The following is a 12662-nucleotide window of genomic DNA, read 5'->3' as shown; positions in this document are numbered from 1 at the left end:
TACTAAAAATAGGAATTTCTGTGAAATTCCTTTAAAATGCTACTCCTCCTACAGTTTTGGTCCAATTTCAATATAACTTGGCACACAAGTAGACTACACTAAGATACATAATTTAGTGCATCAATTTTTGATTTCGATGGACGGTGTTGCCATGGTTACTAAAAATAGAAATTTCTGTGAAATTCCTTTAAAACGCTACTTCTCCTACAGTTTTGGTCCGATTTCAATATAACTTGGCTTACAAGTAGACAACACTAAGATACATAATTTGGTGCATCAATTTTCGATTTCGATGGACGGTGTTGCCATGGTTACTAAAAATAGAAATTTCTGTGAAATTCCTTTAAAATGCTACTCCTCCTACAGTTTTGGTCCGATTTCAATATAACTTGGCACACAAGTAGACTACACTAAGATACATAATTTAGTGCATCGGTTTTTGAATTCAATGGACGGTGTTGCCATGGTTACTAAAAATAGAAATTTCTGTGAAATTCCATTAAAACACTATTCCTGCTACAGTTTTAGTCTGCTTCTAATATAATTAGGCATACAAGAAGACTATACTAAGATACATAATTTATTGCATTGGTTTTTGAATTCGATGAACAGTGTTGCCATGGTTACTTAAAATAGAAATTTTTGTGAAATTCCCATTAAATGTTACTCCTCCTACAATTTTGGTCTGATTTCAATCTAATTTGGCACACAGTTAGAATACACTACGATACATAATATGTATTTCTGTTTTTTTTATTTGGGTGAATGGTGTTGTCATGGTTACTAAAAATAGAAATTTCCGTGAAATACTTTCACAACGCTACTCCTCCTACAGTTTTCATTTGATTTCAATGTAACTTGGCACAGAAGTAGACTACATTAAGATACATAATTCTATTCATTGTTGCATGTTGCAATGTTTCAAATCCAAGTGCTACTTTTCTTTTGTTATACAAACAGACCAGCAGAGCTACAGTCTCATCAGAGACTTCTGGTTATATGTTAATTTTCATTTAGATTTTTTTTACCTTTAGCTTGTCATCATTCTGGGGAAGGTCGGGGAGGGTGGGGGCACTTTGAAAAATGTTACTGCTGAGAACAGAATTTACATACATGTATATTTTATTTGTCTGAATGCTTCTAATCTAACAGGGGTACATATGTTATATGTTCTTGTCGAAACTAAATAACAACGGAAGAGCAAATAATCCAGTTTCCCTTTTTAATCTTATTGATCTTTATGTCTATGGATTTTACTGCATCATAATACAAAAGTGAATAGATCAAGTGACCTTCGATGTCACCTTGACCAGATTTATCGCTGCATTGGATGCGTATGAAATTCAAGTACTATACTGAATAATATATGTGATTGTACTTATTCTGTGTCATTAAAATATATTGCAGGATTGTGGTTGATTTTCCTGGTTGTGAAGAACGAGAGGTAATATTGATAGAAAGTCAATATTAACACATTTACAATATTTTGATATTGGTTAGATCTGGAGATTACTTTCTACCTGAAATTTGTTCTTTTTTTACGACACTAAATCTTAGGTGAAGCATACAACAAATATCATTTAATCAATCTATGTAGAAAATTTTCATCAATTATTTAACACCAGGTTCAATACTCTCTGGAATAAGATTAATGTTTTCTGTTTTGATTGAAGTTTCTAGAGCGTATTGCACATCATTATACATGCGTAAATTTATTTACAAATTATTTTAATTACAAAATTATTTTACAAAAATTTACAAACGAAGGTCCTATTACTCAACTCATTTGTTACACTGAATTTTTACAGTAGTTTTATATATGTACGAGGGTTTTCCATAAAGTTCGTGAGCAATGACGTTTTTGTCAAACTGAATTGTCCTAGATAGACCAAATATACCAAAATATTTCAGATGAAAATCCAGGTGAAAAATAGTTTAGTTTTGACTGTTTTCACTTAATGGCCCAGGGTTAAAATGCAATAAACTTTAAATCAAGTTTTCGGATTGAAATGATTATTTTCTTCATAAAACAAGACAAAGCTTAAAGCGGCTGTCGTCAGTTTCTGATATTACTTGGACAGGCAGTGAAAATACATGTACCAAGAAAAAAACGCAAGAAAAATGCCTTCAAACATCTTATTTAAGGTTATATTTAGTCTGAGCGATGGCTGAAATTGTGTTGTAAACCAGATACTTTATCATTAAATCATAAGTAGAAGTTTCATTATGTATACAATGTACAATCGCATCACCTCGGGCCTTTCCGTCAGAGGTCGGAAAAACAACCTCGAATGTATTAACATCACCGGACGTTAAAAATTTATACAAGATGGAGTTGCTTCCTGTTTATTAAAGTATTGGAAAGACATAGTTAAAAGTCACTCCTGTAGTATATTTTAGGTAATTTTACATTCAATAAAGTTGAGCTCCAAACTCTATAGATAAGAGGTCTCTCTACATTTATTTCAAAGCTTATAAAAGGGGGGGGGGGGGTCATGGACGCCTATGTAACACATTCGAGGTTATTTTTCCGCTTGTCGGGAAGACCAGAGAAGTTTCGATTGTGTATACTATATACATGACAATTTCTATTGTAGGAGTGAATGATGTTTTGAATATCTAAGACTACAGAAAATTGTTTTTGTCATACATGTTTACTCTATCGCTTAAGGCTGAAGTCATCGTCGCAAACCACAGCCAAAATGTACGATCATCTCCCATTCTGGTAGGAGATAGCTATATGCGGACTTTGGACCGTGACTTGAGACGATGGGCGGAAGTCTACCGCTTTTTTTTTTTTACTCCATCTTCCGCCTAACTTTTTTATTCGTAAATCTACCGCTTTTCTACAAAAATCCATTTTTGGTTCGCTTGAGTAGTCATTTTTGAAGCCACTCGTCATATAACCTCGTTAGATATCGCGTGATTTGAACAGATCATTTAAATGCCTTTTTTATACGATGTTTACACAGATTTCAAGCACGTTTGTGACAACGGCGGGAGCACAATTCTTCGTGATTACATTGGTTACGATAAATTTCTCCGAAAAAAAGGGAGATATAGTATTCTAGTAGTGGATGAATACTTTTGACATCGTTCAATAAAGTAAAAAAAGGGAATCAGCATTCATTTAAAATACTTTTTTTGCATTTCTACTTTCGTTTTCGGTCATCGCGGGAAATCCGATTTTTTTAACGAAAGATAAGCACGAGTGTTTGATCTGAATTAGGCTAATTAATGTCATCTTTCCCTGCATTTGACAACTGAAAGAACATTCAGAATTATTGCTTCCAGTTAGGCTATATCAACAAAGATCATTCTTCAAAAGGCTAAATTAAGCAGCCATTCAAAGCCAAAGTAATAAGCATGAAAAATATTTATATTTGTATATATAATTTATGTTAAAGGTATTTTTGTCTTCTTCATTGTAGTTAATATTTGAGTTTAATTATTGCAGGGGTCAATTTAGGCAATATTTACATATATATCTTCGATCTTAAATCAATGCGTAAAACAACACGCGCAATACTATCTTTTTTGAGGTCTGAATCTCTCTCTTTTTCTTCACAGTATAGGTTAACATGTATGTTTTTGTTTAATGTTTTCATAAAAGTCCGGAAATTAAAAAAAAAAAAATGAAAAAATGAATGAAAACCAACTTTCCTTCTGTGTTCAATAATTCAAAAGTGAAAAAAGAATTATTAGATAGATTAGTAAACATGATCAGTATGTACTGGTCCCTGCATGCTGACAAAGCAGGTAACAACATTGTCTTTGTTTGTAAGGCCCATTATTTAAATTGTATTTTAGAGGAATTGGGATTTAATTCAACAAGTGGTAATCCAACTTATACCCATAGCTCCCTTTCTGAGGAGAAAATTCTTTAAAATAATATGTCATTTTGAATATTTTTAATATTCCCAACAACCAACATGAATTTGAATTACCATATCTATATTGGATTCCGAAACTTCATAAAAATCCTTACAAACAAAGATACATCGCGGGTTCCAGTAAATGTTCTATCAAGCCTCTTTCTTTACTCCCCACTAAAATAAAGTTCAGGAGTACTGTGCAGCAATATGTGGTGTAAATCAGATGTAGATACTTTAAAATGTTAATAGTTTTAAAGAATATTTCATGAGAACCAATTAAAAAGAGTGATTGATTAAATTAAAATATTTTGAATACAAGATTTTACCATCGTCGCAAACTGGGGCCAAAATGTACGATCATCTCTCTTATTCTGGCTGGTAGGAGAGAGCTATATGCGGACTCTGAACAGTGGCTTGAAAAGATGGAGTTTTACATTCATTCTTAAGTTAAAACCTTTTGGCATTTAGCTGACTTATATTTCTTGTAGATCTTTTTCTTTACGATTGTAAAAGACCCACACACCCCTTATATTGACTATTATCAGCTTTAAAAGCTGGCGCGAAAGAAAAAATTGTCTGGCGACTAAAACTTTTCGTTGGCGACTAAATTTTTTTGACTAGGAAAAAACCCCCACCTCTGATGTTTTAGAGGTCCGTGTTTGCTCTGCTCCAAAATTTGTATTGTTTAATGGACTTTTGAGCTTGATACTTTTCGATAACTCCATACATTTCGTGAAAAAGCAGAAGTAAAATACATACAGCAAAATGCATACATGTACTAATTTTAGTAGTTTGATTCGATTTTTTCAATAAACAGTACGCCTTGAGTAAAATTTATGTACTAATCTAGAATAATTTCTCCAGACTGCGTTTTTTTCTAAAATGAAAAAAAGAAGAAATGTTTTACTTTAAGCTTTGTAAATTATATTCTTCTATTTCTTGTAATGAATTTTGTATCAACATTCATGAAAATGTTAAAACTACAATCTCTAATGTGTAATAATAAGTCTTTGAACCTCATAATGATTGTTACATTTTTGCCAAGAAACCCTTTGCTTGTTAGACATAACGAAATAGAAATTCAAGTTGTTTCCATCGTGTCATGTATATGGAGATTTTACATTTAACGTTTTTTTTTTTAATAAATTGATGTTAAAACATTAAAAATTCGAACATTAAATTCTTACTTTTTAAATTTTATTGAAAGGCATGGGAAATCGTATCATTGTATTTTTTGCGATTTTAACTTTAAATACATTAATCAATGGCAGATGATGTAAACTCTTTATGTGCGTCGTCAAGATAAATATGCCACACCCAAACAGCTTTTAAAAACGATACCAACAGAAATGCTTAATAAAATAATTTACATGTAAAAGACATACCTCGATATTGCTTAAGCACACACAGTAATTGCTTTAGATGACCAACCTTTCATTCAGGTGCTAATCTTTTTCTTATTAAAGTCTTAAATTCTATTACATAATTCACATTACATCTTCGACATACACAGTAGAGTACTAAGTGATTCAGCGTTACAGCCACCGGGAAAATTAACATTCCCTTTTTCGTCCAAGTTCCTTTTATTTTCTTATTTATTTACTCCAGTAAAAACACATCTAGTTCCGAATATACATTTACGTCCAATCAAGCATTAAATTTGAATATCGCTGGTATATGTCCGACCCTGTCCATTGATTGTGTTTGTTAGTGTAATACTCGTTTAAAAAGGTCAAAATATTATCATTGCTTTGGATGACTAGAAATGTCTTATCTGATAAACATTTTGTATTGTGATACTTCAAAGAGCCCTCAAAGAAAGTGCATTGAAAGAGAAAGTAATTATCTCCCTCTTTTTGGTGTGTGCTTGGGAATGCCAAGACATGCATGATTTTCATTAAATATATTGCAGAAAGACATTCATACAATTGCACCTTTCCTTTACATAATATTCAGCATTTATTTAGTACTGCAATCATATATACAGTTTGCCTGCCTAATGTCCAGAAAAAAATAAAATTTTAGCACCAAGTCCTATCTTAGAAGCTGAACCTCGCAAGTGGGGGGGGGGGGATTCATTCAGCATTCATTTAGTACTGCAATCATACATACAGTTTTCATGCCTAATGTCGAGGGAAAAAAATAAATTTTTAGCATCAAGTCCCATCTTAGAAGCTGAACCTCGCAAGTGGTGGTGGTGGGAGTGGGGGAGGGCAAACCTAACTAATCTGTTAAGACTTAATTCTCAATTATAATCAGGTAAACAACTTTCCTTCTTGGTACCCATGTGTAAACCAAAAGAAGGTTCTTGAAACGTAGAATGCATTTTAAAAATCCCGGCCCGGGGATGGGTCCAGGGGCCACTTTTAAACATTTTGGTAAAATGTTAACTACCAACTGTAATCAAATGAACTCTGTGCCTATACTGGAAGTCCATGTTTTATAATCGTTCATTTTATTTGATGTTGAATTAGGGTTAATGTAAAACTTAGGTGATGGTCTTTCCCACAGAGAATGTTATACAAATAACATGAAAATAAAAAGTTCACATAAAGTGTTTAATGCTGAACAGATTTACTTCTAATGTTCCAACACTGCTTATATTTGTTGATTGATGTCAGGAAAAAAAAAAGTCTGCAGCAAATGCATAACTCTTATATGATAAGGCAATCATTAACCCCAGTAATAAACCTTTCTCCAAAAATTATATCATAAAGACTGCGCATCTTTAGTTTAGAAGAAAATGTGTCACGAAGCAGTTGAACATTCATACTATAAGTGCCTTCCTTAATTAATACCAAGTTCTGTATCATATTATTTTTAGCTTGAGTATTAGATTTCTTAATTACATCTCTATTGCGCCTAATAATAATAATGACGACTTGTTTGTATCGCACACACATATTATTTGGGAAATATCGTTCTTATTAGAATCTATGTATTGAGTTTAAGCTTAACGGCACTTGAATTTTAATGAACTATTTGCTCGCTCTGTACCATCCAAGCAACTAGCCTTGTGCCTTCGCCAAGGAATCAATCTGAAATCCATTTTTTCCTCAAATTTTCTTAAACTAAAGTCATATGGAAGCTATTTGTGAAATCTTTTAGAAGTCGTTATGATGCCGTTAAAGTGACATGATCGGTAACTTTAAATTAAATTCTAAAAAGAAACATTTAAAGTATTGAGTTTTAAAATGTAAAAAAAAAAACAAAAAAAAAACTTTAAACAGCTAAGAAAACGAACGGCCAAATTGAGTCAAAACAAATCCTTCAACACCCAAAGCTATTTGAAAAATATTTGATCATAAACAGATAATCATCTGACAACACAAAGGCTAAGACGTCCAGGCCAGTACCCTTTAAATATTTCTCGATATGGTACGTCGTCTGAAGGTCTCTAAGTGAACGTCATATTTCTCGGTATGGTGCTTCGTCTGAAGGTATCTAAGTGAACGTCATATTTCTCGGTATGTTACTTCGTCTGAAGGTCTCTAAGTGAACGTCATATTTCTCGGTATGCTACTTCGTCTGAAGGTCTCTGAGTGAACGTCATATTTCTCGGTATGCTACTTCATCTGAAGGTCACTAAGTGAACGTCATATTTCTCGGTATGCTACTTCATCTGAAGGTCACTAAGTGAATGTCATTAATTTCTCGTCTGTCAGCATACTTGTGGATCAATGTAACCTTAGATATTTTGACATACAGAACGGAATGATAAAATTTCAATTTAAATTATTACCATCATTTATAAAACGTAATTAAAATTGATTTCACGTCAGTATAATTTTAAATTTTACATTTAATTTCACGTCAAAGACTAAACAAAACAAAAATGTTTAGTTTAAAGAGATTGCCAATCAAGTAAAACGTAACAACCATATTAATTTCACGAAATATATGCACGAATTTCACAAAGATTACTGTATCAGTAAACAAAGAAAGAGTTCGATTTTTGAAAAATCGTTATTTCATCAACGGAAAGGGATAATTCCATTGAATATCATATGTTGTCACCATGTCTGCCTTCACCAAAGAAAGTAATTTACTTGCAATAGCCTCGAACATTAAATAATTAAAAATCGAAAAGTTGAAAAAGTGCAGGCGCTTTATATCAAAAGATATCAGGTATACATTGTTTTGTTTTGTTTTTTTGAAAAACATGTATATAAGAAATAAAACCAGCTTAGATTAAAAAAAAAAAAGACAAACAAATACCTAAATTAAAAACAAAACAAAACACAACAAATCAAAAAAGAAATTTCATATCACAACTAGTACCTAGCTTGAGCTCCAATATGAGGAACTCCATACGCCTTCAGCGTAATACAACTAGATGCAAGGATATTAGGATTCTTCTTTTTTATCTGCCCATTTGCTACCATAAAGCATGCTATAGAGTAATATACTTTTGTTAATGTGTTCGGACCCCATATACGTAGACGTAGTGATACGCCAAATACCTGACGTCATTGTTTTATCGGCAAATTTTCTTGTGTTTTCAAACCTACATAAATCAAAAACTATAAAAGACATTTGATATTTTCAGTATCTATTGATGTGATGTGACTCAAGTAATTTTCCTTGAATTGTGTGATATGTTTCTAATGTATTAAGGGACAGTAAGAGAAGACCGATTTTTCAAAACTTTGGTGATCAAACTCATCCTGGATTTATTTTTTCTCAGTTGATTTTCTACAATTAGCCAGAAATTTTCGATGGTGTTGATGTCTAGTGACTATGATGGCCAGTCAAGACAATTATTCACAGCCTTTATTCCAGGGTGTTATCAATTGTGAAGCATTGAGCATTGTCATCCTGGGGCCCGTTTTACAATAAAACTTACGAATAAGACCAAAAATTTAGTTCATTGTAAAATTTTGCAAAATGAATGATTCTGTTTAAAAGTGCTAGCGTAAAAATATCTTTCTACATTCCTTTTAAAAAAGATTTAAACCATTTTCAATTTAGTACAAGTTAAAAAGTTATGAGCAGAATTTAATTTGGTCTTAGTCGTCAGTTCTTTTGTAAAACGGGCCCCTGGACTACAAATGATAGATTGCCAAAATGTTTTGAAACGACTGGCCATTAATGTTCATCATGAGTTTCTATATATTTCTCAGATATCAAATTTCCAGTTATTGGAACTAATTTCCCCACTCCAGAGTATGTCGCATACCCCCTCCCCCCCCCCCCCAAAAAAAAAAGATCATTGGTCCTTTTCACAAAAAAATCTTGCTACTATATACACACAGGTAAAATTGCAACATATGTTCAACATATGTTTCGAGTAACATATGTTGAACATACGTTGTACATATGTTGACCATATGAATTTTTGACAGTATGTTGAACATATGTTTAAAGCATATGTTGAATATATGTTTGAAATATATGTTGAACATATAGCAGACTCAAAACATATGTTTAACATATGTTGAACATATTTTAAACATATGGTTGTTTCAAACATATGTTCAACATATGTTTTAGTTTCACATAAAATTCATACTGAACATCATATAATAACCAATCGCCTTTTCACCTTTATTTCATTTAATATTAAATTAATGTTATCTTTTATTTGAATTAATTTTATTTAAATTTAACGACATAAAAAAAATATGTTAATTAATTTAATGTTAATCAGTGAACCGGCAATAATTTAATATTAAGAGCAATATGAAAAACTCGAGTTAAATGATATATTTTAACATGTCAGGGGCGGATCCAGCAAATTTTGAAGGGGGGAGGGTTCCAGGTCGGTGCCCCCAACACACATGCATAGAATCGCACCATAGGCACTTCAAGCCCGTGCCAACCTCCGGACCCCCCCCCCCTTCTGGATCCGCCAATGCAAATAGACTGCATGTTAAAAAATTAATTTCAATAACAAGTATCAAGATCAATTTGAATACATTTATTCAAAAGAATGGTCATTTCTTGTAGAAGCTTACATAAATAGGGGTTAACTACTCTGTTACCCTGCACCCCCTCCCCCACTCGTTTCTCCAAATTCAGCCCCCTCTTTTCTTCAAATTCAAAATTGTCTTCTTGAACATGGTATTCCCCAAATCAAGTTTATCAAGAATTAATAAATTTGTATTTACCCCGTTTTGTTTGGATTTATTTATGAAATTAAAATCATTCCACATTTTATTTCCGGACCGGTTTTGGTTTTTATCGGATGAAAGTGTCACTGCTGCAGCAGAAGTGTTGGGTGTTATAGAAACAAGTAAGTGCTATCAGTTATGTTTTTTTTAGAATTGAATTAGTTTATGGTGTTTTAAGAGAATTTCTTTACGGTTATAAATTCATACGAAGTCCTTAGTACTCTCGTGACTTGTATAATATCTAACTGTAGTTGTAATTAATGCAGTTCGTAAAAAACGACACACCTAGTGATCTTATCTAGGCCTACATGCTACATTATTTTGGATTTGTTTTCGACGAATGTAAAATCTATTTAGCATTGCTAATTTTTTTTTCAGATTCGTTTTCCTTTTGTCGACAGTTACGTTTGCATATTTATGTACGATCTTGATGAAAGTGAAAGTAGAAATCTTGCATTGCAGTTTGTGTGTAGCCTATGTTAGATGGTTATGCACTCGGCTCTTTTATCAAATTTTTAATGGAAAATGTTTGTTTTTATTATGTATTAAGCAACTGGAGTTCAGTGTCAGAGTGCCGTTTTTATTGAAAGAACCCAAAGCTGTTAGGACTGACGATTCAACCCAAAGCTGATTTGACTGAAGATTGCACGATCACAATACAGGTGAAAATAAATACATATAATAATCACAGTAATTACAGAGTGCATATAAGTAATGACTATTTAATAACAAAATAGTTTTTGAGAAATTTCTTTTTGCTTCTTAATTCTACACTGTTTTGCATTACAACGTACCAAAAATTATACTGTCTTTTTTTGGCTAAAATATTGAAGATATGAATATGGATGGAACTTGCTGGCTTTTAAACTATAGAATATCTGAAAGATGATCAATTTCAGCCTAATCTGGCATTCAAGATAATAGTGTACATGTAAATGTATTTAAAAGTTCATCAGCTAATTTATTACCTATTTATATATTAATTGACATAGAATTTTTTTTAACACTAGAGAAACTAGGGACTTGTACTCACTCTCTTTCGAAGTTTCTTTAAAGTTTTGATTGGAATTTCATTAGAAAATATTTACTGTATTTATTTTATAATTTTTATAGGTTCAATATACAGTCTGTCTGCTATGAATAACATGGAAGAACACCACGACCCTACGCTTGCTTCAGAATAGGTAAGTACACCCTGTATTACAAGCTTTGTTATTTTCTTCCAAACAAAGTTTTTGGATATACTGGAAACAGAATGTCTATTTCTCTGCCTGTATTTTTATTATATCCAAACATACATTTGTATCTGATTATCCATTTAATATGAATATATTATATTATATCAACATTCCAAATTCATTTGTATACATTTAGGGAAACTAATTGTATTTTCTATGATTTTATTATTAAGCATATCTTCCAAGAGTGAAATTGTCTTGGACATAACATTATATGGTGTTACACAACACCATAGGCATATAATGTTTTATGAAATTAGTTTTAACTCATATCATAACTGATAACTGTTTAGGAGAATGGGGTATGCATTTGTTTGCATATACATATGACAAATATCTTCAGTGTATGAACTTAAATTACATGTAGACTTTAATTTGTACATGTATTTTAGAAAACCTGTATTAATCAACAGAATCTTAAAATTGGAGACTCCACTGAAGTGCCACCCAGTACCTTAACATGTGACAATTTCAAATCCTATGATGAGGTTCCAAGGGGTTATAAAATGAAAGAAAACAAAGAACAGGCCAAGAAAAAAATTGTAAGTGCTCAAAGTAATTACTCTCTGTGCTAACTAATACTGGTATATATTTATTAATTATACAATCATGTAATTGACATGAAATTTGGATGTCTTAATTTTTATTATTTTTTCTTTATCATTTCAAAAGCAATGCAGTCACTGTCAGGGAAGTAAAGCCAGAATTATGTAAAAATTTGAAAAAATAAACTCAAGATTAATGCTTGAGATTGTGTTCTTTGATTTCTTATTATTACATGTAAGTGATTAAAGGACAAGAGTACTATTTAGTTAAGTTTGCAATCCAAAGAAATACAAGATAATTAAATAATAAATGTAAGTAAGAAATAAAATTAACGTGTTTTAACATATGAAAAACATATGAACATAAACATATGTTAACCATATGTTCATACAAAACATATAAGCAACATATGATCAACATATGTTCATAAACATATGTAAAACATATGTTGCTCGTTTTTTATGGCGAACATATGTTTCAGAATGTATGTTCAACATATGTTAAACATACGTTGCAATTTCTCCTGAGATAAAAATTTGACCACTATGTAATTTTGTGTTTAATAAAGATATTTATTATTTTCCAAATATTATTTACAATGTAATCTCATGTATTGAAATAATATATTTAAGTCTGTGACCTACTATAGCTTAGATATTTGTTGGAGAATTGGAAATTTTTTTGTCTTAGTCGTAAGAATTTTTGTGAAAAGGGCCACATATCTTACACTGCGGCCATGTAGGCTGAGCGACACTGGACGATACACTCCATCCTGAGTTCTCCACACTTACAGGCGTTTTCATTTGATATTACTATCTGAGTTTCCAAAAAAAAAGAAAAAAAACTTTTCTTCCATGATAGTCATCAACTTCTCGATTGTTCCTACACTT

General features: G+C 31.8%; 1 long non-coding RNA gene across 1 annotated transcript; it reads left to right on the top strand.

Annotated features, from left to right (window-relative positions):
- The first annotated feature begins 10529 nt into the window (after positions 1-10529).
- Positions 10530-11960, top strand: LOC133192552 (uncharacterized). Its single transcript, XR_009721827.1, has 4 exons — positions 10530-10650; positions 11102-11172; positions 11619-11768; positions 11899-11960. It is a non-coding gene; the product is annotated as an uncharacterized LOC133192552 (long non-coding RNA).
- Positions 11961-12662: the final 702 nt, after the last annotated feature.

This window comes from Saccostrea echinata, unplaced genomic scaffold, assembly GCF_033153115.1.
Source record: "Saccostrea echinata isolate AGI-Se365-2 ecotype Australia unplaced genomic scaffold, CSIRO_AGI_Sech_v1 ptg000025l, whole genome shotgun sequence".
Lineage (NCBI taxonomy): Eukaryota > Metazoa > Mollusca > Bivalvia > Ostreida > Ostreidae > Saccostrea > Saccostrea echinata.
The sequence above is the reverse complement of the archived record's forward strand: the minus strand, read 5'-3'. Positions and strand labels throughout refer to the sequence as shown.